This window comes from Perissodus microlepis, chromosome 22 (genome assembly GCF_051167445.1).
Source record: "Perissodus microlepis isolate ML-2025 ecotype Zambia chromosome 22, ASM5116744v1, whole genome shotgun sequence".
NCBI classification, from domain to species: Eukaryota; Metazoa; Chordata; class Actinopteri; order Cichliformes; family Cichlidae; genus Perissodus; species Perissodus microlepis.
Window position 1 is genome coordinate 17,667,583 of NC_140481.1, and position 17,797 is coordinate 17,685,379.

The window sequence follows — 17,797 nt, forward strand, 5'->3', positions numbered from 1 at the left end:
TTCACCGCTGGCAGCTGCTGTGGTAACACGATCTCAGAGTATCGCACAGCCATGTGTGAATCAGCCAATCAGTGACAGGGTTAGCCACTGTGTCAGCTGTGAGGTGAAACATTTCTCTGGACTTACTAACAACGGGCCGAGATCAGGCCTGCTGACCCGAGTTATCACTGCTTATTAATGTTTAATAGGGTAAAAAACTGCACACAGTGATATATTGCTTAGGAGAAAAAAGCAATTTATGCAACATCTGACCACATTTTCTCTAAGAAAACAAGCAAAACATGACCTACATCCATAAAGCACATGCTTTCTGGCTATATTTGTTTCATAATACAACCATATGCCCATACTCTCCCTCTCTCTCTCTTACCAGCAATGCATTCAAATCTGTGGGTGTATTTCACAAACAGAAGTCATGGTGGATTTCTGTTCCATTCATTCCTCCTGTTGCCTTGAGTTAGCCATTACTATAATGTTAACGACACAAAAATTTACTCAGCGGCTGAATGAAAGAGAAAAAACACACTGTGCGGGATTTTTTTTTTTTAAAAAAAGGCTAATGGAAAATAACAGAAAAAGAACATCATGTCCCTGAAAGCAACTTTCTCTGGTGCAGAAACACACTGAAGAGGAGAACTTTCCTTTCCCTCTAAAGTGTTATTTCACAGTTGGATACTTCAAGTTAACGTGGAGATTTCTGCACTGCTTGTAAAGGAGATTCAGTAAGGAGCAGGGCAGCTTTTACAACCAGTGAATGCTATAATACATGGGTCCGTTTATGTGCTGATGTGTGACGTGTTAAAGTTTTGGTACTGGGTGTAGCTCAGAGAGTCGCTGTATGACAACAAAAGCGAAAAGATGACTCAGACGCTCACAGAGAAGTGCGTGGATGGTGCTGCAGATGCTACAGACAGGCAGCAGAGACGCTGCATCACCATCCATCGCACCAGTCATTGCATGAACTCGCTCACCTGCTCACACCCAAGCCTCTCCACACACAGATGTTTCACAAAGCCCACATCTGGTCCAGCTGTGATCTCCTGTATGGATTACTGACATTTATTTTATGATTTCTTTTTTTTTTATTACAGTGCGGCAGCTTTTATCTGCAGCATGAAGCAGAGGATGAGCAGGAGAGAGGTGAGCACGTGCGCTAAAGGTCAACAGCTAAAAGATGCTGCACCTGAATACGCTGAATTTTATGTCTTTGATACATTAGCACTTTAGCCAACGCAGTTAGAAGGCAAAACATTTATGAGGGAAGGAAAAACTCTCTGACCTTTCTCAGCTGCTGATTATTTATTGATGGTAAATGGTGCCACTGACCACTTAAAGAACTTTTACACTACTTAGACATGCAGAGCGGAGGAGCCGAGGATCAGCCGCCAGACTGGAGGACAACCTGCTGAACCTCCTGAGCAAGAGTTGCAACAATCGCAGTCTGAAAGACTTGTAAGAATCGTGAGCATAGATGAAACACTCTGAAGGCTGATTGATTTTTTAAATCAATAAATCAAGTCATGATTTTAAGTAAACTAAAAGCAGGAGCGCTGGTTTAGCTCACTGGGTAGAGCGGGTGAGCCACATGGATAAAGCTAATGCAGAGCCCTGGGCTTGAATGCACTCCGAGGCCATTTGCAGCACGTCTTTCCTGTCCTATTGCAGTAAGAGTTAAAAACAAATCTCCTAATATATATTGCAGAGAAAACAAAGATATTGTATGTAATGCCAGTATTTTCTTACATCCACAGGATTATCAGATCCCACAATTCCCATAATCCAACTTGATTTCCCTCAGCTTCCAGCCTGGTTTTCTTCCTAAAACCATAGCTATCCTCCCCATGTGTGCAGTTCAGTTCTCCTAAAATACTGAATAGATTTTTAACAATCAGTTCAAAGATAACTGCATTCTCAGCTGTTGTAATGTCAAAAAAACATCATTACCACACTGAACGTATTTTGAGTAGCAGGTTTCAGTCATCCTTACAACGATTCCCCTCAGGACGAAGGAGCTACACACTCCAACCCCTTCTCCACCTTCTTAAGTCATCTGTCACCGCACAGCTGTGTGTCACAGACGCCCTCAAGCAGCTGAGTAATGGGAACGCCCACTTCAGGATGCCTTAAGTTGCAAAGATGTCTGTGACGAGATGTAATCACACGCATGCGGGAAAAAAAGGGTGCGAGATAGCTCACCAACGAGCAAAGACTGGAGGCAGGAGGCAGAGAAGACAAGTGCAGCTGAGAGATTCATCACCCGGTAGCCCAGAAACGCTGACAGCTCGTGCACGACTTTCTACCAGTAACTATGAAGAAAACTGTCAGGACTGCTGGCACCGGATGTGCCACCAATCTGTTAGCCTCATGTTGTCACGCTGTCAAAACAAAGACCCAGACATGAAAAGATCACGACACACACACAGACGTGAACCAACAGAGTGTCATCCAGCTGCTGGACTGCTGCAGAGGAAGCACATCAAACACCAAAACAGACAGATTATCAGCTTAGGACGCTAAAACGCTTATGACAATCATAACGTTGCTACTACCAACTGCTGCGGCCAGAGGTGTGTGTGTGTGTGTGTGTGCCAGTGTGTCTGATATCATGGATCTCCCATGACATCTCGTGCAGAGCATGCAGCATGTGGTGCACACCTCACAGAACAGTAACGCAGATGTGGGGGAGGATTAATGGGGAACACCTCAGACAGACACATGCCAAGCTGATCTGCTCAGAAACAACAGGAGGAGGGGGTGAGGATGGGTTCAAACACCCTACCATAAATTCCTCATCTGCATCTACGCAGGAGGGCACAGAAAGGACAGGGGGGTAAATAGATGTGGTGGAGGAGGGTGGAGAAAGTGCCAGAGAAAGGAGGGATGGAGGGAAACTGATAGAAAAACACAATAATATAGATGGAAAACCCAAAGGGATGCCGAGCAAGCACTCAGCCTGATTGATGCCCCCCGCCCCACACAAACACACACACACACACACACACACACACAGAGCTGGACACTTATTAGGTCCATTAGCGGCACATAATTGTTCTGGTTTTCCATTTTTCATACATCACCACTTCTTACTCATGCGGTCAGAAGAAAAACAAAAACAAAAAAGTACACACAAGCCTGTGTGTTTGTGTGTGTTGTGACTTTAATGGGATATAACAGGTTGGCACTTCTGCACTATTATCCACAGTCATTGTGTTTAAGTCGCACTGTTCTCAACACTGGCCTAAAAAGCTCTGATGTGTCTTTAGGCAGCTCAGTCCTCTGTAGCGATTCTATAGGCTAATCTTATTGTAGCTCCGCTCATTAATAAGCCAGCACTGGTTTCAGTGTCTCTCTTAGAGGGACGAGTGAAGCAGAGTGAAAGAAAAGACAAACGCTGCTGTGACACTGTGACTGAAAATGGTCACAGGAGGCAAAAACTGAGCCGCTGTAATGAAGCAGACTGTCAGAGGGGCCGTGGTGTCCACCTCAAACTCCCATCAGACCCTCAGACACAAACCGATGAACGCTGATCGTATTATTTATATAAAAAGGTTAATGCAGCATGTCTGCTTTTAATACAGTTGACTAAAAGCTACACAAGATTAAGGTTTTACTATATTGATGTTATATTCCATATTTGTATGAGCTTCCAGACCGTCACGGTGCCCAACAATCATCCTCTTGTGCTTTAAATCAAACTAATGCGGCTCTGTGGTCAGATTTTCTTAAAGTCATCTATGGTTGTGAAAAGCGGAATTAAATGGGCCCCAGGGTATAAGTATTAACCCCCATTTATGCCGTTTGGTATTGGAGAAATTAAGAATTTCTTAATTTCTTACTACTAATACTGCATATTTTGGTATCGATCCGATACCAAGTAAATATGGGCCAGTACCGCTGATACCAATACTTTTCCATAAATAATTTTATATGGTTTTTTTATGTTTATATAAATTGGTAGTGTTTCCACTATACTTGACAAGCTTTCTACAAATCCCACATTTTGCTGTTGTCTCATTTTCGACTTGAAAATACAGCCACAGGGCGCTACTCTTCCTCTTTCTTCTGTTGCATTTTCTCTGTGCTGATGAACCTGAGCGAGCAACTTGCTTGTTTGTTTGCTTTGTGCGTCTAAGTCACGTCACCTGACGGCAACATCTAAACACAAGAGGAGGGAGGGGGGCGTGTGCCTGCTCTGCGCTGACACAGGAGCGGCGAGTCCGGTGACCTGGCTGTTTAGTCGTTGCCGAAACCACAGCATTACAAACAAGAGCGGAACCTAAAGTAAAAAATCGATCTCACCAGGCTAGTATCAATCTGATACCGATACCGACTTGGTATCAATACAATCGATATTTGGATCGATCCGCCCAACACTACCGAGCACTAGTACCATCAAAACCTTAAGGACACCCATCCTTTTATATGACAGAAGAAAGAAAAAGTATAGCAGGTCCATTTTAAAGTGAAAGTACAATCCCACCTTGTGGTACATGAAATTCTTCTAAACAAGCTCTCCCTTCCTAGATGGACACCCATCAAAGCTGTGTGACCCAGACGTCAGTGACATTTTAGGCATCATTACCTCACGATGTTTGATCTGGCAGGACGTACAGCTGAGGCTGGTGAGAATTTAAGTTCTGCAAAATAAATAATTAGTCAAAAATGAAATTGTAAATATAAACGTAAAGCGATATGACATCAATAACCGAGCGACTTTTCAAAAAAAAAAAGTCTATCTGCTAATCGTGGTGTAACCACCATCAAAGTGACCTCCAGTAGTGACTCTTCCTCTCCAACTTAAAGTTCCTCTCTTATCTCATCTGACCCCGCCCCCCCACCTTCCCTGAAGATACCATCACCCTCCACCACTCCTCATTCCTTCCAGCTGATCCCTTCCCTCTGCCTCAGTCAACCCTCCACTCCCTCCACGTACCACTTAACCCCAGTGTAACAGCTTATGACCCACCTTCTTGACACCAGAGTTCCCAGCTAACATGAAAAACCTCCCACACACCCCCCCTGAGGAGGCAGTGATTGTAGGGCCAGGCATGTTGGAACAGCCTAATAAGACTATCATCCTGAGATAACCTCTGACTTACAGCTGGCAGCTTTATCTCACTCCACATCCTAAATGGAGGTTTATCTCAGTTAGCTCAGCATGTGATGAAGCTCTTTATACAAACAGACATTTCTGCTAAACTTTGGAAAGTTACAAAGAGACTCTGTTACTAAAATAACACTAGACTGGATGTGCTCTGAAAACAACTGTCATCTACAGTATATCAGTGATCAGAACGATCCATTTTCTCCACAGGGAGCATTCAAGTTTCATCAAAGGACCAGAAAAAAAAAATCTTCCTCTTGCAAGTCACGGTTTGTATCACAGACGCAGGTTAAAAATGGAAGTCAGGATGAACTCAGCAGGAGTTTTGAGATTTTATTCTTCAAGTCGTCCTCAATATCAAACTTCTTCAGAGCGTTCGGAGCGTCAGAAGACTCCAATTGGATTCATTTCCTTCCACTGGGACTTGGAAAGCTTTAACTTTCTGCAGCCTACGGTCCTTAAGAAATAACTATCAGCTGTGAAAACTTCAAGGAGGCACTCCTCCTGTAAGAATGCAAGGCCTTCGTTTTCCCCAAAAAAACCACATATATGCGCACAGATGGAAAAACATATGTAGGTGCATGCAGTGAATACAAGCACCCACCCCCCCACACACACACATAGTAGCAAGCAATATTCCTGAGAAGTACAAGTGGGTGTACTTAGGAAGAAAAAGGTCAAGTGCGCCATGTGTGAGACGCTGATAGACTTAAAAACACTAAAATACTTACTGTGTTCACAATGGACTACCAGGTCATGCTTATCCTGTTTTGGCATTTGCATAACCTTCATAATGCGCTTCTGTTGAAGTATCTACATGAGGCGGTCAGTGAGGTCACACCATGGTAGAAAAATCAGCGTAGTGACCAATACGTTGATTTAAAGAAGATTTGCTTTTAGCCCTGAAGTCTGAAAGTGATCCCAGAGCTGAAAAAGAAGCCAATGAACAAGTGCCAAAATGTGTAGTTCCTTAAATGACCACTTGAATGATCACTTTTGTTAATAACTGTACAGGGGTGACTATTTTTTACTGCATAAAGCTTAAAGTTTGGCATTATCCAGAACGTGGATGCTTAGGGTAGCCTGTGTTTGCTGTTGTCTCAGTGAAACTAACTTCTTATTTTAGATCACAGTAAGTAACACACAGACTTTGTTAGCCCAGCTAGCTAGTGGTTGCTGATAACTTGCCAGGTTTAGCCTCTCAATCACTTACAGACACTCATAAAAACAAACAAACAAACAAACAAACAAACAAACAAATACAAGTTTGAGTCGTCCAAATTTTCAAATTTGAAGCTTCAAAACAGTATTTCCAAACAAATGGGTGATGTCATGTTAGTTACATCATCTATATACAGTCTATGTAGTAAACTAGCTCTCTCTTTTGGTTTTGAAATACAACCTATTATCAGATTTATTGGTTTTTATGACTAATATTTCTTTAACATCTTCATAACGATACAAAAAAACCATCACAAAGAAATATTCTCTGTAGCACTACAAACAAAACTTCAAAACCTTATTTGAATGGTTTGATAAGTTGACAAGATAATTACAGTTTACTAAAATTAACAGCAATTAAATTAAAAACTTTGCCAAGAGTTTGGGCTTGGTTTCGATTTTTGAAATGGTGTTAGAGGGCTGCTGCTCAATAAAAAATAATCTGTTGATGATCGACACTAACTTGAGATAGTTAGATTTTTTTCCAAGCAACAATGCCAAACTTTCTTTGGAAACTACTTTAAAACCATAAACATACTTCCTTGTTTTATCTGATAGTGAACTGAATATCTTTGGGTTTTGAACTTCTGGTCAGAATTAAAGAAGAGTGACATCTAATAAATCTCTGTGCTCTGTGAAACTGGCAGCTGTCCCACTTAGTTGATACCAACGCTGCAGTGTTGTGTTTTGGTAGTTGAGGGGAAAACCCAACAAAATGACAGAGCCTCTAAATTTCCTCCAAACCACATAGTCATAATTCCTTTAATGAGGCTTTTGGAGAGAAAGAGAAGGAAATGAGTGCATGTGGGTGTGCTTGCCCCTGCATGTGTGAGACTCAGAAAGTGAAAGCTGGAGAGAGAGAGAGAGGGGGAGAAAAAGGAGGGACGGTTGAGGCAGCAGATGCAGGGAATGAAAAGCTGGTTGTGGTAAAGTGGAGAGAAGGTGAGGGGGGGAGCATGTGTGAGAGTCTGGGAACAGACGCTGGTCCTGCATCCCCGCAGCCCATCTCAGCTTGGCACAAACACCCTACCCTTCGTCTCCAGCCCCCTTCAAACAGCTTAACCACGGCCCAAACAGCCTGGCAGCGAAGCAAAGCACTTCCACTTAACCATATCAAAGTCAGCCTGGCGCTGCACTGAAAGAGCATTTAGCCCTGAAAAAAAAAAGAAAGCCCTATTCCTCAGAAACGGCACGAGCAGCCAGGATGGACGTCTGCGTGGTTTTATAGGCAGCCGATTTTCATGTTGTTTTGTTGTTATTTATATGTGTGCTGGAGATGGCTTTGAACTGAAGACTTCTGATTGCCTGAAGAACCTTTTGATCAACTTGGAGGACACGCAGCTGAAGAGATAACGTCAGCTCAGTTGGAAAGCCTTTAAACAGGGCTAGATTTTTAAAATTCGAGGAAATTCATGCATCCCTCTGGGTTAGAGGGCCCAGGAAGCAGCAATCTGGCAGGTAGAAACCTGCTAACTACTGGCAATGTCTTCTGACAGAACAGTCAGGGCTCACTTCACAGACAGTTCCTCCTCAGCGCTGCTGCTGCTCCGTTTATCTGCTCTGGTTCAGCTGGAAGATCCACCGTGGGTGGTTTCTGTGGACAATGGATGCCCTTTGACCCTGCCTCATCCCCAACAAACCCAGAGATGCATTTGTAAAAATCACTGGCCCGATTCTCGCCTTTCACTTGCACTGAGTCCCAACACGTGTGGATGCTGCGATAATACAATTTTAAACCTAGTTTGCATGCTTCCAGTCAACACTGATCACAGCGGATCATCTGTCAGAAGAACAGAGTGACACATGACACAAAGAGCCGCACACGCACATGTTCGAGGCTAAAAATACTCTCCGTTTTACAGTGTCGGAGTTCAATTTCCTGAAGTTGTTTATTTTCAGAAAAGCGTGAAGCCCCCAAAACAAATTATTATTCTATAAGTTTAATTATGTGATCTAAGAGATTTATGTAAGGGGTTGAAAATGAAATTATTATAGGCTTCCGTACGTTTATCCTCCACTAAGCTCCATCCTCCGTGAAATCAATTCACGCGTCGCCTGATCCACTAACCTAGTGCCCCGGGGAATCAGCCTTCCTCCACAGTGGGGAAAGAGGAGTTCCCCTGAATGAGCGCACCACACCAAACCACGAGCCTATTTTGTTCCCGGTTTAACCCTTTGTGAAGTAGCACCGAACAATGCTTCAACCCACCTCTGGAAAAACTTCACGACAGCGGCTCCTCAGCGGCGTCTCCGACCGTCTACCTGCGCCTCTCCATCCATGCGTAAGAAAAAAATATATATAAAAAAACACAAAAGTGATTTTTCGCTTTCTGCGCGGAGGGTTTTAGCACCGATTCAGTGACAGTTCAGAAAATCTCATTCCCAGAGAGACGGACCAGCTGCTCGGATGAGTGATGGATGATCGTCGCTTTATTTTTCACCCCCCCCACCTCGACGAACAGTCGTCGCGGCTCCGTCCAGAGCAAACACTGAGCCCACTCACACATTCCAGTTTGTGTTTGCAGCGCTCCTCCTGAACAGCGGCGGCCAATCAGAGGCGGAGGATGTCACGGGGAGGGCGGGGTCGATCTTTTCTGTACCCTAACCACGGCTGAAGAATGACCCCCAACTCCATCGTGTGGCGGTGGGGGTGCCCGTACGTGCATTCATTTACGCGTCTCTCCCTTTGTCTCCATCTCCGAAAATGAACGAGCTGTATTATCGTGAGTTTCAAAGACTGAATACTTCTGTTATTTAATATCTCACCTTGATAACCCTGCAAAGGGTGGCCAATATCAGCTGAGATCATATTATTGCATAATTTTGCAGACCTCTTTTGGTGCTTTTTATTGGCTATAATCTACAAGCTAACACTCATACAGACATCAAACAGGGTTACTGCACTGTACGCGCATTGGTTGATGTCTCAGCATGCTGTGAAGCTGCCCTGTTTTATCTGCTGTGTACAGTGTAGATAATAAAAACTTGGCACAGATAATAAGCGGAGACTGAGAGCCAATAGGAAACATTTTTCCCTCTCTGAGGAAGTATTTGGAGTGTCTCTCTTTTATTTTGATCTATAAATAGTCCAAATGACAATTTGTTATTTCTATATATAAATGTGTTATAAATATGTGCCAAGCTAATGATGTGCAATTAAAAGGAAAGACCTTCATAAACATGCTGTTTGTAAAGGTTTATCAGCTACAGGATATGATCTGCACTTCATAAACCATTCACCAATAGGGATGCGTTCATGCACACTCACATTAGAGAAAATATAGAACAATGTATTGAGTTAGATTATGAATTATCTCCATGTGCGCTCTGGACAGCAGTGGGATCATGTTTAGGAAGCTTTCATAGCTTTAAGGAATTAACCCTTAGATGCACACGTGGGGTCAAAAATGACCCCACGGGTTGTTTTTCTTCAAAATCTTTAAAATGAAAAGTTGTAATATATTCATATTCCAGGTATTCCTCATAAAATATGTTTGTAACATGAGGCCATTTCTATTTTTATTTATTTTTTCATTAATTTAAAAAAAATGCAGTTTTTGTATCACTACCCCACTCTTCCACAAGTGGGGTCAAAAATGACCCCAAGCAGTTCCTATAGAATCTTCTATGAAACTTTAATTCTTAGCAACTCTGACTGTCCCACTTACACATCTGATGGATCAGTAATTCATTTTTACACAGTAACATACATGATTTATAGTCAGGGCTGCACATAAGTGGTCTGAAGGTGCGTATTCGGTGTCAAAAGTAAAAGTATTCCAAGAAATTCCGAGAATATGCGCTTCTTTTGTGGTGGAGGAACACCAAAGTAATTGCTTACGGAGCTTGCTTCTTCGACATCTTTAAGAGTTCTGAACAAATGTCTGTCCTCCAGAACATCTTATGTACGCAAACGCGCATTCCAACTTATCTGGTGCGTGTTTTTTAATTTTACAGCGAATGCGCACCTGCGGACCATTTATGTGCAGCCCTGTTTATAGTTTTCTGTGCATTTCAAACATTGTACTTTCTGATGATTTTTTAAATATCTAAAGTAACATGGCTGCTATGAGGCCAGCTAGAATCCCTATGGACCTTGCCCTACAAATGATCCAGGACGGATGGGATGAAAAGGCCATCGGAGGCTGTGACTCAGACATCAGACATCTCAGATATAGAGGACCCAGACTACTGTCCCCCCCACTCAACAAGGCCAGTCAGACACAGAGGAGTCCTCTGATGAGTCCTCTGAACGGGAAATGTATATTGAGTCTAACAGAATGAATTAGACGAATTAGACGGCCAGGGCTTGCACCTGGGTTTAGTACTGTCTCCCCAATAGATGCATGGAAGATGTTCATGTCTGATAATATAATAGAAGAGGTGCTGACATGCACAAACATGGAGGCATAAAGAGTAGCCACAGACAGGGGAAAAGAGTGGAAAAATGTAATCAAACATAAGCTCCTGGCCTTCATTTGATTGACCATTCTTGCAGGAAGTGAGAAGAACTGGGATGTACAAGTCGGTGTGCTTTTTGGGAGTCCTCTGCATAACCCATTGTACAAGGCCACTATGTCAATTCAAAGATTTAAAGATATTCGCCGTTTCTTGCACTTTGATGACAAGAGGACCAGAGCCTACCGACTGAAAACAAACCGTATGGCAGCTTTCCGCTACATATGGGGCCTGTTCCTGGTCAACTGCAGGCAGAAATTCATCCTCAGTGATTGTGTTACAGTAGATGAACAACTTGTGCCTTTCAGAGGGAAGACCCAGCTTCTGCAGTATATGCAGAGCAAGCATACAAAAGTGATACAAGTGATACAAAAACTCCAATTTCTTAAAATTAATGAAAAAATAAATAAAAATGCAAAGGGCCTCATGTCACAAACATGTTTTATGAGGAATACCTCAAATATGAAAATATTACAACTCTTCGTTTTAAAGATTTTGAAGAATAACAACCGAGTTTATAGGAAAATGCATTGATTTTATTTGGGGTCATTTTTGACCCCAGTCGTGGAAAAGTGTAGGTATTGGTAGGTTGTGCATCCAAGGGTTAAAATAATTTCATGCCTCATTCTGCAACATTTCACCAGTGCCTCGCTGTTTCATTTCTCTTATTGTCAGGTTGTACGACTGATTATATAATTACCCGTGAATGTACATCTTAGCACCAACAGATTATTCCAAATTACCTCGTCAGCCTGTTTGCCTCAATAGGGGTTTGCTGGGAGGTCTTTTCCTTGGAAAGCAAGCTGCAAACTAACCGAATTACATGCGAGGGAACCATGAAGAAGACAAACGCTTCCATCTTTAGAAGCTACAAACAGCATGAAGCACAGGTGCTGCTATTTGAGGCCGAGGGAAAATACATTTCTGTGGCACGACTTATGAAGAGCGACTCGTCGTGAAGTGCTCCTGCCAACATAATTGCCCTCCATAAGTGGATACATTGTTCCGCTGAGTCCATACAAATCCAATTCAGCTCACCCTTCCAAGAAGCAAAGGGAGCAGAAAATGGCTTGTCCCTTTTAATCCATCAGCTTGGTTTTTAGTAGAGAGAGGGACTTTTAAAACGACTCACCAATATGATTAATCTTAGAGGGTGGGTTCATGAGGTTTTCACGCAGGTTGGAAATTGGTCAGTTTCTTTAATTTTGTGTTAAATTATTGTCTTTTCTTAAAAACAAGGCCAAAGGTGCTCTTTAGGGTGAGAAGCTGTGATCAGATATAAGTGGCACAAGGTCCAAAAGAATCAAGAAGAGGCTACAGAGATGCATAAGGTGGTTAAACATTGTTACAAACACCTTTAAAACACATCTTTCCGTCTTCAGGACTGCTGATTGGCCAACTGTACAGTGCATTGGAGGGAAAGCTGGGTTTGCTGTCCTTTAATCCTTTCCTGGATAAGTGTGCAGTAAAGTGTAACACATGCCCAAATCAATCTTTATGAGCAGAATTTTAAACTGAACGGATCGCTGATTTCACCAGCGTCCTGTAGTAGTTACAGCAGGAAGGGGAACCCTTTCACTTGTGACCACAGACTGCTCAGCTGTGATTCACCGAGTGTATTAGTTCCTTGTTAAAACATCGATAAAAAGGCAGAGAAATCCACAGAACTCATAATCTGACAGAAGTAGGCTAGCTTAGTCATAAATCAAAGCCTGCTGAGCCATCGACCTTACGGACAGCTTTCGTGGAGCGTGATTTCGACATGACACAAATGTAACTTAGCTTTAGGGAAACAGAAGAAATGAGATGACTGTGAATCTGTAAAGTGAGCTGACAAAGTGACTCAAATCGTCAAAGTCATTCTTGATTTAATTTCTACTTGATGGGAAATGCATACGCCGGCCATTAGGCTGCATAACGATGATGACAGATACAGACAGAGAGGAGGGATGAATGAAAGACGGATAAAGGTTTAGAGGAACGACTTGGAGGAAATGTCCTTATTGTATTTCTTGCTAAAAGTCAGATGATGATTTAAAGTGTTTATGTCTGAAGGGAAGCAATAAAGCCACCATTTGGCTTAACGACATAATGCTAACTTTCTGAATTGTTTTTATCACCCTAAGGCGTCTCTTCCTCATTAGCAGCCCCATATGTTCTGCTGTCAGCGAACTTTCCCCACCTGAGCCTGCCAGATAAATGCAGCCACTCACCTCAAACACGATCATTGCTCAGCCTTCGTCTTTCACACTAACTGTGGCTGAGCGGTTCATCCCTATCTTTTAATCATCTTTTCAGCAAGTACATTTTTATTTGCTCTTACTTTGTGTTGTGCATTTTGCTGTTAAATCTCAGGTCCAGTAGAGCCAGAGAGTTGGTTTCCATGAGCTCCTCGATTAGCACTAACACACACACACACACACACACACTCTCTCTCTCTCTTCCTCTCAGCTGTTGGACAGCCCAGCCTGTAATTATGGCTGTCATCAACAGCCCCTGACCAGCAGCTATATTTACCTCCGTGTACATGCACACCACAAAGAGAACAACATATAGACCAGGCAGACCAGTTACATACAAACAAAACCACACATCTAGCAATATGTTTTTTAAAAAAGCCTGCATACCTAAACTAAGGCTAAAGATTTCCTCCACATGCGCGAATTGAGTTACACAATCAAGGAAAATCTGGATCTGAATCAGTTTTTGTCCAATATATTATCCTATATTGCTAATGAATCAACTTGCTCTAAAAAGTTTGTCCCTTCTAAGTTCTGCCAAGAAAAACACCTCAGGTAAAATGCTCGTGCGCACCTGTCCAGAACTTAATGAGTCATCTTGCTAACAAACAGGCAGACAAGCAAACAAATGAGCTGGAACAGTTACATAACGCCCTCAATCAAGGTTTAAAAAAAGAAGTGCTTTTTCCTTTCTCCTTCCTTCTCTGGTGTGCTCCAGCTCTGTCAGTCCCTCCCTGATTTAAACTGCACTTAAAACATACTTGTTCCACACTTGTTATGGTGGCTGCCAGCATCTCCTGACTTCTTTGACTTTAAAACCTTGTTTCTGTGTGGGTGCATACCCTGTTCACATAAACCTACACACCCTTTCATATACACAAACTATGAATGGAAGAAGGTCCACTGACCTCCCAGCAGCACAGCTCCTTTCCTTCCATACCAACCTCTGCCGCTGCTGCTGTTCACCACCTTCAGTCTCCTGCTCGGCCTGTGGCGCAGCATTGAAACTCCTGTCTCTCTCTGTAGCTCAGATTCTATTTCATTCAAACGTTTTTATTTTACATTTTACTGTTTTCTTGATCCTTTTCCCATATTCCCTCATCTCTGCTTAATGGCGTCTGACTGCTAAAGCCACGATGATTTCAAAAGACCACATGACTGGAGGGCTAGGAAGTCAAGGCTAAAGGATGTACAGGCACAGCTGATGATGATGTGTGTGTGACTGAAAGGCTGAGTGCTGCCTATGCTCAGATTACTTGCCTCGTTTAGGTCGAATCATTGTTGAATTTTTCTCCTCTGAATCCAACACACATTACGACATCAGCAGCTCTACTTTCATTAAAACCACGCTTTATTATTTGCTATTTATGTATGTGCTCTAAATATGCAGCTGCTTTTACTGCTGCCCAAACAATGCACAGGTTTAACAGGTAACCACGAGTGTAACTCACAACATTAATGAAGCTTCTGCTCTTTGCAAGTTATATAAAAGGGAAATTCAAGCTTTGTGTTGTGAAATATGTTTCAGTCTTTGTTTCAAATCCATTTCTCAGTACATCAAACATGTTCTGTGGCTAGTTTTCAGCTCCGGTTGATTGGAACAATCAGCAACACTCATAAACCTCAGAATTGGTTCAGTTTACTGCACAAAAAAACCCCTTTGTGTATAGACTATCATTAGGGTAATGAGAAAATTATCTCTGGTTTGAATCTCGGTGGAAATCCAAGTGGACAAAGGCACCAAAACAAGGTGCTCCAACCTGTTCCTGTGCAGTTCTTGTGGCTGTTAGAGCAGGACTATGCACAGCTCTGCACTGCCAGAGTAGTGCACGTCTTTCTGGATCTGTTCTACTGTACGACATGCTGGGGATATGCTCAGCCAAGGGTGGCTTGGCGACTGGTTGCATCCCATCAGAGGGACCCATACCTCATTTTCAATGTCTTCTACACACATAAATATATCATAAAATCTATTTAAAACACAATCTTGTTCTTTATTTTTGACAAGTATTATCACTACTGTGAATAAAGTTTATTTAAAGCTGCTATAAGTTTGTACAAAGCTGCCTATTGTTCAGTACGTCTCTCTGAGTCAGACGTACTGTACAGAGGTGAATCAATTACAGGCCGTGTACTGCATGGCTCCATGGCTCCTGTTAGCTTTGGTCTGTAATGACAGCTTGGCTGTTGCAGGTAGACTCCTGGCCCCCCTGGGGCTTGGAGGCATCCCATGCATGTGTGTGTCAACAATATCATCCAACTCACAGTCAGAGTAACCTGACAAGGCGTGGATTTGTGTTATAGAGCATGTTTCTGACACTGTATAGATTTAAAAAGCTCCACAAATGAAAAAGAATTCAGCAGCGAGGCTTCTTACTGGTTTTAGCAGACACTACCACATAACCATCTTTAGAAATGGTTAAGAAATGTGACTGACTGGTTTTAAAACAGGTCTGTAAGTGGTGAATTTATTTTATTAAAATACATTTTGAACTGTTTTAGTTTGGAATTTGTTATTTATAGTGAAATGTTGCTGTGGAATGATACCACTTCGGTTAACATTGTTGCCTTACAGCAAGAAGTTTCTAGTTTCAAACCTCCTTGTCCTCTGGAGCCTTTTTGGATGATTGCAGGTGCTTCTTGCAGCTGCGTGGGTTTTCTGCAGGTGCTCCTGATCCCCCCCACCTCCACAGTCCAGCCGATATTCATGTTAGGTCAGCTAGTGAGTCTAAATGGGCCTTAGGTGTGGATGTGAGCTTGTACTTCTCCTTCTTCCTGATGGGTGGCATACCTGCAAAGAGAACTCTGCAAGATCCAGGTAACGTTCTCAGGATTTATGCTTGTGCTTAACCCTCACTGGTGGCTTGTCCATTTAAATTACATGCACTCTGACCCAGTGCCAAATAAGAGGCGCTAATCTGTTCTGTGAAGAGCCATGGGTGGCCTGCTACGCTCCATGCTCTAAACAGGGTTACCTCACTGTGAGAGTAGTTCCAAACCACTAAGTGTAAACCTCGCACGCCCAGTGCTGACCACAGCACACACTGCCATGGTAACCGCATGAGAACTGTAAACTGAAAGGTGAAACTGCCGCCTTTCATATAAACCACGTGCAAATATCAGTGAGCAAAAAAAGGCTGAGATATGTCTGCAGAGAGAGAAAGATTTCTGCTCTTGCATCATCTGGCTTACTGAATGTTGCTCCATTAAACGTCCCCTTTGTTTTTGTTGCTCTTTTAATTTTTCTCTCGCCTCTCATTCAGTGAGCGCTGCAGAAAATAATAATAGTAATAATAGTTGTAGGCTTCTGGCTAAAGTAGGTCAGTGAAGCCAACTGTCAGAAGCAGGAAGAGGGGAGATGTAGAGCGGAGCAGTAATATGCCAGCTACACTAGGTCCCCTCAGGTCAGAGCTTTCCCCAACACAGAGCGGCCGCTGACGCATGAACTGCAGGACTGTCACGTTAGTCTGTTAGCGTGTTGCATCCCCGTGGACAGAGACGACATCTGTGGCCACACACTGGAGGTTTTGTGTGTGGGTGGACTGCCAGTGTGTGAATTTTCAAGGCAGTTTTCAAACAGGAATGGCTCAGTGCATGTGTGTGTCTGACGGCGGGGCGAGTTAGTTCACATCAGTCTCGAGCTCAGCCCGCTCCCCCTGTCGTACTCGCTCTGATTACAGATATGCATTTCCATTGATAGCATCCCTGACAAACCAGTTTGTGATTGGCAGTCATGGGAGGGGTGAGTGTCTCTTTATGTCCCATAAAAGTTCAGCTCAAGCTGACAGACAGCAACAAACATCAGCCAAATTACTGCCCGGTCTGACCACCGTGCTGCCCGACTGAACTCTCTGTTTTCGCTGCGGGGAAAGCTCTTCATCTAAGTCTGATATAATCATGGTGTGAATTTCAATTGCAGCTTACACACTTTAACAGTGAAGTGAGTCACAGGTATGAGGGTTTTCATTATTAAGACAGTATTGTCTGCTAGACCCCAGTGCCACAGATTCTGATGCTATAAAGAAGAGTAAAAGGGAAGCAAAAACAAATATAATTTTAGTGCCAGACAATATAAGCAACAATCATACCAAATACTGAGATTCCTTGTGTAATTTCTCCAGAAATACTGCCTTAAACAAGCTCTGGCAAGACAAGCTTTAGCCCAGATATCAGATTTTGCACTACACGATTATGGTGCCGTGATAAAATGATAATATTGTGTGTAAACATTTTGAAAAAAGTGCTTTAAGTCAAAATCATTCTCAACTTCCACGGTAGTGGTGACTTTAACTAGCATAACAAAATAGTAAATGCCAAAGCCATAACGTAAGAGCGCCAACAACAACCATAGAGGAAATCAGAACATCCGAAAAGACTTGACCTAAAAAATATGTATTATTGTCTTACATGAGGCAAATGATAAAAATCTGTCTAAACAGGCCTGAACAAATGTTACTTACATATCAAGTGTTCAGTTTGTACAGCTAAACCAGAGCACTAAGCTGCAGTGATTCACTCAGACCTGCCACAAGCAGGGCAAAGGAGGGCATTTAAAGAGAGCAGCTAATGTTAGCTCCAAAACCACCTTTCCTGACCAGTTGGTTTGTGGTTGCTAAGGGTTGATGCTAATCGCTAGAAAAATGATTGGTAAAACTCCAGGAATGAGATGAGTCTTAAAGGAGCACGCACTTGGTGACAGTGGGAAGGAAAAACTCCCTTTGAAAAGGATGCTCAGGGAGATGCAGCCATCTGTTTTGCATTTAAATTTCTGCCC

The 17,797-nt window shown here is 42.8% G+C and overlaps 1 protein-coding gene across 4 annotated transcripts in view; it reads right to left on the minus strand.

The window, feature by feature from the left end:
• Positions 1–17,797, minus strand: part of ripor2 (RHO family interacting cell polarization regulator 2) — a 68,963-nt gene that overhangs the window by 36,520 nt on the left and 14,646 nt on the right. Inside the window, exon 1 of one of the 4 annotated variants that reach the window (XM_084918484.1) lies at positions 8,535–8,900. The exons of the other annotated variants lie outside the window; for them this stretch is intronic. The gene's annotated coding sequence lies outside the window, so the exon portion shown is untranslated. Of the gene's footprint in view, positions 1–8,534; positions 8,901–17,797 lie in introns of those variants that run through there. 4 annotated transcript variants of the gene reach the window in all.